The sequence below is a fragment of the Molothrus ater genome, chromosome 19 (assembly GCF_012460135.2).
Source record: "Molothrus ater isolate BHLD 08-10-18 breed brown headed cowbird chromosome 19, BPBGC_Mater_1.1, whole genome shotgun sequence".
Taxonomy (NCBI): domain Eukaryota; kingdom Metazoa; phylum Chordata; class Aves; order Passeriformes; family Icteridae; genus Molothrus; species Molothrus ater.
In genome coordinates, this window is record NC_050496.2 from 2,587,548 (window position 1) to 2,601,837 (window position 14,290).

The window sequence follows — 14,290 nt, forward strand, 5'->3', positions numbered from 1 at the left end:
TCCTCCTCCTCCTCCTCCTCCTCCTCCTCCTGCTGACATTATGGCTCAAGATGCCTTTACCTTTGAATGCTACCGGAGAGTATAACACACTTTGTTATTTTATACAGTCTAGGAATATAGATTCTGTTAACTGTGTTTTCTGAATCCCAAAAAATCTTATTGCCCAGCTGATTTGTCAGTGACTGTCAGAAGCTGAGAAGCCTCAGAGGAAAAAGAAAACATTATCTCATTTGCCTCTCCTGTGTTTTACTACTTTAGAATGTGGTTTAGACATTGCTCACCAACAGCACATGTTTTATTAGTTTCATGTAAATTGTTTTAACTTAATGACCAATCACAATCCAACTGTGTCAGGACTCTGGAAAGAGTCACGAGTTTTTCATTATTATCTTTTAACCTTCTGTCTGTATCCTTTCTCTATTCTTTAGTATAGTTTCTGTGTCAGGACTCTGGAAAGAGTCACGAGTTTTTCATTATTATCTTTTAACCTTCTGTCTGTATCCTTTCTCTATTCTTTAGTATAGTTTAACATTCTTTATATATAATATAGTATAACATTATATATATACATTCTATAGTACACATTACATACATTTCTATATATATAGTATAACATTCTTTAATACACACATTTTGGCTCTGCCCTTCCACAAGAGCCACCACAAGTGTCACTATGTTCTTAGAAGGTTAATTTATTATTTCATGATTTAGATTATATTAAAGAATGTTATACTCTATATATATAAATTTATGTAATGTGTACTATGTAATGTATATATATAAATGTTGTACTATAATATAGATAAAGAATGTTAAACTATACTAAAGAATAGAGAAAGGATACAGACAGAAGGTTAAAAGATAATAATTAATTAACCTTCTAAGAACATGAAGTCAGATTCATTCCTTCCTCCTCCACCCAAAAATACCACACAGCTCAGCAGCTGGAAACGGAGAACTTGCAGCCCTCACCACAAAAGTGCTCATCCAGCTGCCCCAGGTCCTGCCCAACAAGAGAATGCTTCAAACACGTCCCTGGTCCCTGCCTGGCAGGGGGGAAGTGGCACCTGTGGAAGGGCAGAGCCAAAATGGGTGCACTCACTTTCTTCTGCAGACAGAAAACTGAAGAAACACCCAGCTGGGCCAAAATAAATATGTTTGGCATCTTTTCTGCTTTTGCACTGGCACATTTGTGGTGCTGGAACTGAAAACAGGCCTGAGCTTTATTTACACTAAAGTCTCTTTCCATCACTTTGGCAGTAGGAAGGGGCTTAGTAGTGGTACATATTATATTTTCTTTTCAACATGAGAAAACGAGGATCAGGCTTTTTCATGGCTCAAAATAGATGTAAATGACCCTTTATGCTGTCAAAACAGTGTCAAGAGGCCTTTCTGCAATTAAGAAATCAGTCCTATTATGCTTTTATATCATGCTCCATTCATTTAGTTTTAGTATCCCAGCCCTGGGCAATTCCCCTTGACCTTGGCAATCTGTTCTGAGATTTTTACACAGCTTGGGACTAAAACCAGGGGCCTGAGGAAGGTGCATGAGCCCAGAGAGAAAGACACCAAAACCTTCAATCTAAACTGAGCTTGAAGACCCACCTGGAAGTGTCTCCATGCCCAAAGGCCATCTGTGCTAGGTTTATTCTGCCTATTAGTTGCTCTGATGACTCCTTTTAAAATTTTTTTATATTTTACTGATCTTTGCACAACCATGAAAGGAGAAAAAGAGGCAGAGAGAGAACAACAGGACATGCTGGGTTTGGATGGCTCACAGATGGACCTGCCATGCCTCCTGTTCAGGCCCAGGAGGATCCATGTTGAGAGACACAGACCATGCTATGCAAGTAAAACCAGTTTATTACACTGATCATCCATATTTATAGTTCTATAATTTCTATACGAAATTTTCTGCTCTGAATCTTTTGTTCTTGCTCCTTTAGTAGCACAATCCTTTTTGGTTATCAAGTCATTGGGCATTGTTAAGCAGACATGGGGCACATCTGGCCAAGCCTCTGTTTCTGCTGAGTGATGAGTTTGCTCTGTGCACATCAAAGGACACACTGGTGAGAAGGGAACTGGCCTTCCTTGGATCTCTTTAATTTTAGGATTAATTTCCTTGAAGGGGTGTTCTGTGAATGCTGAATAAACAAACACCTGTCTGAGCTACCTGAGTTGGTGGTGGTTGAGATCAGGGATCCAATTCCCATCCCTCCTGTCAGATCAGCACAGAGAAATCCATTAGCCAGCAAGAGCTGACCAAGGAACAGATCCCAGAGCAGCTGGGCTCAGGATTTACAGCCTGGCAGCCCAGGGGAAGATCTCTGGCTTAGGCTCAGCCCCTGTCCTTAGGCTCAGCCCTGAAGGGTCTCCAGGCACTCTAAACCTCTGCAGAACTCTGCTTGTCCTCCTCCTTGTCACACTGTACACCAAGTAAATTACTAGGGAGGACCTTAAACCAAGGCCACATTCCATATTGGTGTCAGTGAGAAACTCTGGAGCCAAGAATCATTATTGATTATTGACTGATTGATTACTGTGGGTGCTGCTTGCTGCCCAAACTGCCTTCTGCCCTTTCCTTCTGCCTTCTGGGCTACCAAATCCAGATGCCATCCACCAAATAATGCCTGGATAGACTGCACTGCTCCTTTGGAGTGGCCATCACCTGTGGGGACACCCTGGCAGGTCACCAGGCCATCAGTCCTGAGAGCTGCAGCAAGTGGCACTCGAAACCAGCTGCAAATTCACTCACTGGAATTTGTGTCAGCCTGTTCCACCCCAAACCAGAGTCACCCTGAGGGCACAGCCCAGCACCCTCTGGATAACCCAGCTGAAGGGCAGAACCTTTACAGGAACTGCAATTTTCTTTTCCTTTCAGAGGAATGCACGAGGGATTCTCAACACTCTCCTTACCCCCCTCCTCTTCTCCCCTATAAAATCACTCTCTCTCCAGCTTTGCCTGCTGAATGCTGCTTTGCAGCTTTGCTCCAGGAGCAGTTGCAGTTGGAAACACCCAGACAAATCTTATCCAAGAATTTATGAGGCATAGCTCAGAGGCACCCTGAAAACTGCAGCATGCTACCTAGAGTGCTGCAGATTATTATTACTTTTTTAATCTTGGTATAGTTCTGGGGAAGGTTTTAATTGGGCATAGTATTTCAAAGCCAAGGAGCAGGACCTATGCAAAGCACTGGATGGTTTCTGTATTAATTGACCATCAAATCCTTCCCCTTTGCATCTGCATTTTATTATTAGAGAATGTAAAGCTGTTTATAGGGCTTTTAACCTCTTCAAGCAAACACTCTGTGGAAGTTATACTGCTGCAGGGACCATATTAGCTTTATAGACTTCATTTCTAATCCAAGGAGGAGGGAAAAGTGGAGAAGAGACAGAGCAAATGAATGATTTTTGATGGTATAAATTCAGCTGGTGTAAATCAGCACAACTCCATTAACTTTGGTCGGGTGATGCTGATTTATGCCAGTTTAAAGATCAGGCATTTGATCTGCAATGAGGTCCTCATTTCCAGAAGGCCAAAACGGTATCAGACCAATCTTCACAGAGCATTTGTCAGCCTTCTCAAGCACATTCTTCCCTGCTGCATGGAAAAGCCCTGCTGAGATGCCAGGGAGCCCTGTGGCAAGCTGGGTTCCAGTCAGGCAGGAAAATCCCCTGCCAGCAGGACCCTTCCATCACCTGGGTGACCACCAGAGCTGCCAGGTGAGGGGTGTCAGAGAAAGGCAGAGCCCCAGCTGAGCCCTGCCACCCCTCACTGCTGAGCTCTGCTTTCCTCAGGCTCTCAGGGCTGAATTCCCCAGGGAATGAGAGAACTGGGATTTGGAGCCCAAACTGCCCTGGGTTCCTGTGAACAAGGGTGAAATCTGCCCTTACATAACCAGGCAAGACAAGCCATGTTTGAGCTCCTCCTTGAGTGCTGTGCAGCAGGATAAGAAGGAAAATTCTGCAGGATAAGAAGGAAAAATCTGCAGGATAAGAAGAAAAATTCACCCCCTCACTTCCCTTTCCCCCTGTTTTCTTCACACCCTTGTTCCACCACCCCCCAGCAGGTGGGATACCCACTTTGCAATTCCCTGCCCTATTTTTTTGTTCCATAGCAATCCCAAATGCCACCAGACAGAGCCCTGGACAGTGGTTATGAGCAGGCAAACAATGGGATAAAGGCCAGTGTAATTATCTTGTTCCTAAGCACTTCACAAGGCTCCCAAATATCTTGTATTGAGTTACTTGGTGAGGTCCTGAACGTCTGACTCCCAGCCACTATGGCTTTATTGCTACAGAATAAGCCAGAAACCACTCAAAAGCTCTAAAAGGTCTTTTTAAATAGTCAGAATGAATTTACAGTGTTGGCTGCCTGGCAAATGCAACAGGCATTTCAAGTGGAAAGGAACATTTCTTTATTGCATCTGCTCCTGGCATTTAGGGCACCCTGATCACCAACAATTCCTCAGCTCCAGAATCCTGCAGGCTGGGCACAGCCAAGGGGGGAGACAGCTGAGAAAAAAGGGCCTGCATGAAAGGGAAACCTGGATTCAGGGTTAGCTGGAGATTTTCATTATGGTTCATCAGAAAATGATAATTTTTCAATTACGTGTCACAGAACTTCCTTGGTTTCAAACACCTGCAAGTGAAACCTTCCCCAGATTTTCCTGCCCAGCCTCGACTCTCTGAGTGCCACCTCACCTCAAGGGCCCAGGTCAAAGCTCTGGAAGTGATTTCTGAATAGTGCTGAGTCCTTGAGTGGCCCTGCTGAGGACACAGGGCTGAGGGGAACCCCAAACCAAGTGCAAACCCTTCCTCCAGCCACCTTCAGGGCTACTGACCCCCCCCATCCCAGCCACTTCATGGCATTCCCATCATTATTTAACCAATAATTTAACCAATTTAACCAGGGCACCTGGCCTCAAGCAGCATGGGAAAAGGGAGGACCAGCAGATGACTTTCTGATGGTCTGAAAAGCCCAGAATTTTTGATTTTTTGATGGTCTGAAAAGCCCAGAACTTTTGATTTTTGATGGTCTGAAAAGCTCAGAACTTTTGACTTTCTGATGGTCTGAAAAGCCCAGAATTTTTGATTTTTTGATGGCCTGAAAAGCCAAGAACTTTTGATTTTTTGGTGGTCTGAAAAGCCCAGAATAATTTGCGCATTTTTGTGACCCAGAACAGATTAGAGTGACACAGGACTGAGAGGTTTCTAATTTTATGTCTGGGGTTAAGAAGCCATTAGAGGAGGGGCTGGAACAGCCTGTGCATGTGTGGAGGGGTGAAGGGGGATTCATGCAGCTCTGTGGGCTACAGGAAAGGATTTCTCCAAATCCTCCTGCTCCGCCTCAGCTCAGAATGAAGCCCAGGGCACAGTTTGGCTCCCACTGCCCTGCCCTGCATCCACACCTCAGGGTCACTCATCCCAAGCTCCAAACAGGTTTCTTCCCTCCCGCATGCCTGGGTTCTGGGTTCTGTGGTCCTTCTGCACGATGGGAGCACTGCAAAGTGCATTTCTGCTCCACTTGGCCCCTTCCTGATGCAGATGTGAGGCAGGGGCTGATCCTGATCCCCTTCTCAGGAGCTGCCCCCAAGCTCCCATCTCAGGCTTAGGTGTGTCCTGACTTGGTTACTGGTGTTCTGTGGCCACTATCTCCCCATTCTGGGCACAAATAGGACCATAAAAATTGTATTTCTTCTCCACCAGCTGACAAATCTCCTACATTTAGGAAAAATGTGTAAATATCAGAGCCAAGTCCTCTATCCTTCCCTTCAGAACTGGAAAATACAGGTTTCCTCGGGGCACTGGAGAAAGGCAATTAGCAAAGAAGAAGGTAGTCAGGAAAATGCTTTAAAAAGTCTAACTAGAATAATTTAAAGGTATTATTATTAATGATGCCTATTACAATACTAGAAAGCTCAGTGATTCTTCAGACAGGACTGAAAAGGAACAAAACAAAGTAAACTCTACAAGAGTGCAAGAGATGCATAATGAGCTCTGGAAACCAAACAATTCTCAGGACATTCAAGCCAAATCCTCTGCTCCAGGACACCAGTGTGGGTTCCCAGGAGTTCAGGGGCTGGGGAAGAACTGTGCTTACCTGTCACAGACACATTTTCTGAAAAATCCCTTTGCTAGGATTTTTTTCTGCTGAGAAGCCTCAGAGGAAAAGAAAAACAATGGTTATCTGCTGCTGTGGAATGCAACAGGTGCATCTGGGATTGGTCTCATGTGGTTGTTTCTAATTAATGGCCAATCACAGTCCAGCTGTCTCAGACTCTCTGGTCAGTCACAAGATTTTATTATCATTCCTTTCTATTCCTTTCAAGCTTTCTGATGAAATCCTTTCTTCTATTATTTTAGTATAGTTTTAGTATATAATATAATAATATAATATAATATAATATAATATAATATAATATAATATAATAATATAATAATTATATATATTATATATAATATAATATATAATATATAATTATATTACATATAATTATATATAATATCTATAATATATAATATATAATATATATTATATATTATATATTAATATAATAATATATATAATGAAAGATAATATATTTATGTCTTTTTATATAATATGTTATATATATAATATTTAATATTATATAATATATAATATATAGATATTATATTATATTATATTATATTATATTATATTATATTATATTATATTATATTATATTATATTATATTATATTATATTATATTATATTATATTAATAATAATAATAAAATAATAAATCAGCCTTCTGAAACATGGAGTTAGGATTCTCATCTCTTCCCTCATCCTGGGACCCCTGAGAACACCACCACACTTGCCTCCCTCTGACCAGGGCAGAGAATATCAAAGCTGAGCGTTCCAAAGAGCTTTTGGGAAGTCAGCTCACAGTCCCTGCAGTTAAACAGACCAAGGAATTCCCTTGAGGCTGTGCCAAAGTCCCTGCTCTGTTGTGCTAACCCAGCCCTACAGGAGCCATCAGAGCAGTGTCACCCACCCTCACAACCTGCATCATTTCCACACCACCAGACTCAGCTTGGGGCATTTCTTTAGGACTGGGCAGAGGCCATTGGGTCTGGAAGTCCCTAATTTTCAGGAAGCACCCACTGCCTCATTGGTAATCACTTAAATAATCTTCCCTTTCGTAGCACCCAAGCCACAGCCTTTGTTACACTTCCCATTAAAGTGTAAATTAAAGTTTTATTTAAGATAACAGGAGGGTTCCACACCCAAGCTGGGCTGCACCTGATGAATACTGGGCCCTGGGGGTGGCTGGATGGCTTGAGCTGGGTTTTACCACCTCCCTCTCCTGTCCCCTGGAAGATTCCCTGCCTATATATCCTTCATGCAAACCTGCCTCATTAATCACTGCATCCCAGGTGCACCACAGAGTTATTGGGAAAATACCATTCCAACCCAAGGGCAGAGCACAGCCCTGTGGCTTTTATGAGGGGTGATATCTACAGTAGGGGTGACTTGGAGATCTGCCAGCCTCCAAAAGTGATTCACCCTGCCTGGGTTTCAATCTTGGATCGTGGCTATTACAGCCAGAGCTGCCTTTGCAGGCAGGCAGGATCAGTCACAGCCAGGGTTACATCCCTGGGGTCATGGGAGAACCCCCAGCTTGAGAACTTGGGCTTTGGATGAGGAACTACCCCAAATAACCGCAGTGAGGGTCTCCAGAACACAGGCCCATCGCATCAGCCAGCTCTGAGCACAGAGCCAGCCTGGCAATTTGCTTCCTGAGACTGCACTAAAAGCTGCAGCCTGTGGTTATCTCACCTGAGTGGTTTTGAGAAAGATCTTATTTGTCTCAGTGATGTATGCTTCTGTGAGCTGAGATTCAGCTCCCAAAACTCCAAGAATTTCTTAGATTTTAAGATTTCTGGTCTGTCAAGTGATTGTTTTCTCTCTGATACAGAATTCTAGTTTGACAGTACCCCAAGCATCTCTAGTTCTCACATTTCCAGAGCATTTAGTGTACTCCCAAACAATTTATTCTTATTTACAGTTGTCCAGAATATATTTTCCTAATGAGACCTTTGATCTGCCTGAATGTAAACCCATGAGATACTGTGGAGAAGCTTTCAAGGACTTGCTTTTCAGAAAAGGTAGCATTAAGTTACCAAAAAAAGACCTATTTAAGTCGAGAGTTTTGCAGGTTTGCTGTGGCAGGAGAAAATCTCAGGATATCAAAAAGTCAAGGGAGGAATGTGATACTCAGCTGAGGCAATGGGCAAGCAGTCAGACACAAAATCCTTTCTGCAGCTCTGACAAGCAATGTCCTCCAGCCCCTGTAGGGCTTAGTTTAAACCAAAAGGACAGAAAAAGGAGACAAAACATGGAATTAAGGTATTTCCCCTCTGTCACATCAACTTCAGTAATGGGGTGGCACACAATGGCATAAGAAATCTTAAAGTTCATAAGAAAAACTTGACTAGAAAGCTACACAGAGTGGGGATTTTCAATTACATCCCAGAAATGGACAATTTAGGCTTTTCAGACCTTTCAAACCACAGCACAGGTATTCAAGACTTTATCAACATTCACCACAGGCAGTAAGAACTGTCAGGCACCAGCAACAGACAGCAGGAGCCCAGAGGAGCTCTCAGTGGGTCTCAGGCCCCACAGGGCTGGGGTTTAGCTCTGCTCACAGGTATTTATAACCCCAAAGATAGAGAGATGGTTGAACAGGATTTATCAGGAGCAGAGACAAATGGAAACATGCTCAAATGCAACCATGTGCCAGCAGCTTGACCCTGCAGTCAGCTGCAAGGAGGTGACACATCTCTTCTCAGGGATGGATGGGGCTTGGAATGACCCAGTGTAAAGAAAGATGTCCCTGCTCATGGCAAGGGTTTTGGAACAAAATTACCTTTAATTATCTTTAAAAAATATATTTAATTATTTTCACAGACATCTTTTATGAAAAATCATTTCCTTAGGATTTTTCCTCCTGAGAAGCTGAGAGGCCTCAGGAACAAAATGTAACCAATGGTTATCTGCTGCTGTGGAATGCAACAGGTGCATCTGGGATTGGGCTCATGTGGTTGTTTCTAATTAATGGCCAATCACAGCCCAGCTGGCTCGGACAGAGAGTCCAAGACAGAGTCTTTGTTATCATTCCTTCCATTCTATTCTTAGCCAGCCTTCTGATGAAATCCTTTCTTCTATTCTTTTAGTATAGTTTTAATGTAATATATATCATAAAATAATAAATCAAGCCTTCTGAAACATGGAGTCAGATCCTCGTCTCTTCCCTCATCCTCAGACCCCTGTGAACACCCACAAATTATCTTTAAAAAATATCTTTAATTATCTTTTGGTCACTTCCAACCCAACCCTTTTTGTGATTCGGTGATTTCTATCCTGTCAGGGTGTTGAATACTGCACCTCTCAACACTTTGGGCCAGCTGATGTCCCCCAGACACCACCCAGGGAGGTCCTGGTGCGCTCCTGGCTCCCTGTTACATCCTGACATATAAAAATGACTGGCCCAGAGGTAGCCCAGGAGTGAGCAAACAGGCAGCAGGGACAGAGCTGCCTGCCTTTCACCAAAATGCTTTGACCCCTGCCCTCCTGGAATGAATCCAGCCCCTCCAAGCAGCCGCCAACGAGGAGCAGAAAATCGCAAACGACTTAAAGTGGGGTGGAAAACCCCTGAGCTCGACAATCACAAGCTGAGGCCACTAATCTTCTTTGTCATGGGAGCAGACTCACCCAGCAGAAGGGAATTCCTGCCTTTGACCAGACTAATTAGAGACAGGGAACTCTGCTCCCGTTAGGGCTGAAGTGCCTTAATTGGATGTGACGCTCGCCGCGCGCAAGGGACGCGGCTCCCACTGAGCATCTGGCACCTCCCTGCTCCCTCCCTCAGCCCTGGGCTGCAGAAACGCTCATCCCACCCCCAGAGCCACTGCCAGCCCTGCATGGGGGGCTGGAGGCTGTAGAATACTCCTCCATTTCAAGGGGAGAAGTATGGGCTGACCCAACACAGAAAGGACGTTTGGGAGGGTGGGGACGTGTTGGAGTTCTGGGTGCTGAGAACTTCAGATGTTCTGTACAGACAGATTCTGATTCCCAGAGAGCACTGTATTTGACCAGAGGCTGTGGAGAAGGCTTCCAAAATTGATTTATAGCACTGGGATTACGGGTGTGGAGTTGGTTGGGAGTGTGTAACCTCACAGGGTGGAAAACTCAGAGTTTGGGGTTTTAGAATGTGGTAATATGTACATAAAGCAAGATGGAGGTTTTAGGTTGGAGGCCTGTTGTTCTTCTTCTTCCTTCTTCTTCTTCATGGATTTGGGTGGCATTTTGTAATTGGACAGAAAAGTCTGCACTGCAGACTTCAAGGGATCAGTTACTGGGTTAAAAGTGAAAATAATTTAGGTGTCATTTCTTAATTGGATAGTTTAGCCTTAAAAGACCTTGTAACAAGAGACCTGAGGCCATGGAACAGGCCTATCAATTCCAAAATTGATTAACTGGGATTACGGGTGTGGAGTTGGTTAGAAGCTTGTAATATCACAGGGTGGAAAACTTAGAGTTTGGGGTTTTAGAATACAGTAATATTTATATAAAGCAAATGGAGGTTTTGGAGTGGAGGCATGTTGTTCTTCTTCCTTCTTCTTCATGGGTTTGGGTGATGTTTTGTAATTGGACAGAAAAGTCTGCACTGCAGACTTCAAGGGATCAGTTACTGGGTTAAAAGTGAAAATAATTTAGGTGTCATTTCTTAATTGGATAGTTTAGCCTTAAAAGACCTTGTACCAAGAGACAGACATTTTGTGCCTTGTTAATGAAGGACTGCAGAACTCAGAGTTGTGAGACTGTAACATTGATAAGAAATAATAAACACCTGAGTCTGAATGCAAACTATTGTCTTAAGTGCCTTTAATCCTGACCCTGATAGAGGTAGAAAAAGGAAGATGAAAACCAGCAGGGATGGGACTGGGATTCAAGGCTTTGCTCAAGTGAAATCAAGGCAGAAGGTGCTGCAGGAGCAGTGCCTGTTTCTCTCCTGCACATATACAGGAGCAATCAGCTGCTGTGACTCAGGAGTGCATCGTATTTCCAAGCATGGTGGTACACAAGGCTGCAAAGGTCTCAGATTAGAGAAGATTTAGATGCAGGACGAATCAACTGGGTGTTTGGGTAGAGTGATGGGAATCCTCACCTCCTGCTCAGCACTGGCCCCTCAAAGTCCAGAGGTGAATCATCACACTCTGCAGAGTCCTGGTGCAGCCCTGGAAAGAACTTACCTTAGATACTGGTGGGAAGGAGACAAACATCACATTTTTAAGCCAGAAGCCCTCTTCTCCACAGAGCACCACAGTTTGGGAAGCAGCACAGAGTGCCCAGCAAGGCACAGGACATCCCTGCAGCCCTCTCCAGTCCTGCTGAGCTCTTAGAGAGCAAACTCTGCCATAGGAAGGGCACTCAGGGCAGGTGAGAGATGTCTGAGTTATTGGAGCACCAGGCTCTGGAGACCTGAGCTGAGACACTGGAAAAAATTAAGCTTCCTCAATGGCACTGCAAGAAATCAACTTTCCTCTTCAACTATTGTTGGGTTTTGTTTTTTGTTTTTTTTTTCCTGCAAAAGATTAGAATCCCCTACCTCTATTACTTGTACTGTCAACTAGAAGTGTTGGCTTGCTGGGTCGTAGGGCAGCAGGCAGTGTGTTCACATCTGAAGGCCCCAAGTTCATTTCCAGTTAATGATCCATAAGAGGGACTGCAGCATTCCTCCTACAAGGATTGCCTGGAAGCTCCTGACAGACTGCTTAGTTCAGGGCAGAAAAAAGCAGCTCTGAAATAGTTCCATGATTTATGAATCAGGTCAAGTCAGCAATGCTTTATAAGGAGCAGTAATGTTTGGTGCACACTAGTACCGATAGCTGGTCAGTAAAAGCTCCTTCAGAGTGAAAAAAAACCTAAAAATAGACAGTGATTTCAGTACAACCGAAATGCAGAACTTGCTCAAATTCATATATAATAAAGCAATTATTGTTTATTATTGAGGTACCAATTGATGATTAAAAACACATTTATTGAGGCTGGACCACAAGGTAACAGATATGTACCTCTGGCATAGCTGTGAACTCTCAGTAAATAGTGATTATTAGAAACAGATTTATTGAGGCCCAGCGATATGGTAAGATGTGTATCAGTTACAGAGCTCTTAAAACCCAATCAGTCTGTTCCTAAGCCATTTTTACTGAGTTTACAGCTCAGCAGTAGGGCTCCATGCCTTCATCTAAGCCACATCTTATTGCTGGTTTGATATGTAATTAAAGGAGTTTGATGTAATTAAGGGAGTGTTTGCAGGGATAACTACACTGAGCAAGGAGAACCAGGATAAAACAATCTATTCCTGCTTCTAGAAATGCAGAGCAGAGTTGCTGCTGCTGGACCTGTGCTTGGATCTTTTCACACGTCTCTGACCCCTCTTTCAGTGGAGTGTGCAGACCATGGGCAGTCTGAGGATATGGCCCATCCAGCGCCCACCACCACGAGCAGAACTGTCCTCCTCCCCTCCACCATGCAGCTCACAGCTCTGCTAGGCTTGACCAACTCACATCACGCTCCCTTCACCAAATCTCACTGAGTTCTGCTGTTGTAAATGGTAAATCCAAGGTACAGAGACATTGAAACTGGGCTGAGCCCAAACACTGCCTGGGAGGGGAGAGCGGGGCGTGGTGAGTGGCCATCAGAAGGTACCAATGTGCAGGGTGTGCTTATTCACAGAACAAGTCCCATGATCTGGTCCCGTCAGGAACGTTTGAACACTTGCTCAAGAAAGCCATCCATCCATCCATCCATCCATCCATCCATCCATCCATCCATCCATCATCCATCCATCTGTCCATCCGTCCATCCATCATCCATCCATCCATCCATCATCCATCCGTCCATCCATCATCCTTCTTTCAACTGTCCATCCATCCATCCAGCCATCCATCCATCCATCATCCATCCATCCGTCCATCCGTCCATCCATCATCCATCCATCCATCATCCATTCCCTCCATCCATCCATCCATCCATCTATCCATCCATCATCCATCCATCCATCCATCCATCATCCATCCATCCATCTGTCCATCCATCCATCCATCCATCCATCCATCTATCCATCCATCCATCCATCCATCCATCCATCCCTCCATCCATCCCTCCATCCCTGCCAGCCCCATGGCACCCGTTTTTCCATCTCACACACAAGGTTCCAGCCTCCAGCACAGCCACTGGAGCCTCCCCAGTGCTGTCCAAGCCTTTCACACATCTGGGATGGATCCAGGAGGCCAAACCCCCAGAGGCACAGCCAGCAAACAAAGAGGCAGTCTGGAAACCACAGACTGAGTGAAGGCAGCAGTTTTGCCCAGATCATGCAGAACAGCTCGTGTAAAACTCAGGGCAGGAGAAATCTGCTCCTTTTCTTTTGCCATATCCAAAGACCTCCCAGCCTCCCCACCTGAGGAGGAGGAGGGGAGAAAGGAGCCCAGATTACTGGATAACTCCCCTAGCTCCATTCTCCTCTGCTCAAATTTATATATTCCACTACAAGTGACATCATGACTGCTGGAGTCTGACAGGTGATGCTGTAAAATGCATGAAACCATAAAAATTTCAACAGCAGCAAGCTCCATTGACGCTACATCTGACAGCACTTAGCTGCCCAGCTAACACAAATATTATAAAAGCACTTGGGAAAGAAATCCAACCTGCCTGACCTCAGTTTTGGACTAATAAAGATTACAGCATGACCAGATTTCACCCATGTATAATAAGCAGACATCTTTAAAAGAAACCAAAGCAGGGCTGGTCATAAGGCAAGAGATGAGTTAAGAGTGGGTAAAGTCGTGGCTGGGCTCTGCTCCACTCCAGCTCCCTGCCAGGAGATCTGTCTCAGGAACTGCACAGCCACCACTGGAAAAGGATGCTCACTAGCCTCACTCAGCCAGGCTGTAGTATTCTACTAACAAGATTTAAAATGGTTAACCATCTTTTTTTTTACAAGGTCTTTCAAGGTTAAACTATTTAATTAAGAAATGACAGTTAAATTAATTTTACTTTTAACTCAATAACTAATCTCTCGTGTTCTGCAATGTGGACTTTTTTGTTTAATTACAAAATGCAACTCAAACTTATGAAGAAGAAGGTGAAGAAGAAGGATTAGTCACTGCCCTAAAGCCTCCACCTTAGCTTTATAGATGTTACTATATTCTAAAAGTTTAAACTCTTAAGTTTTCTACTACATGCTAT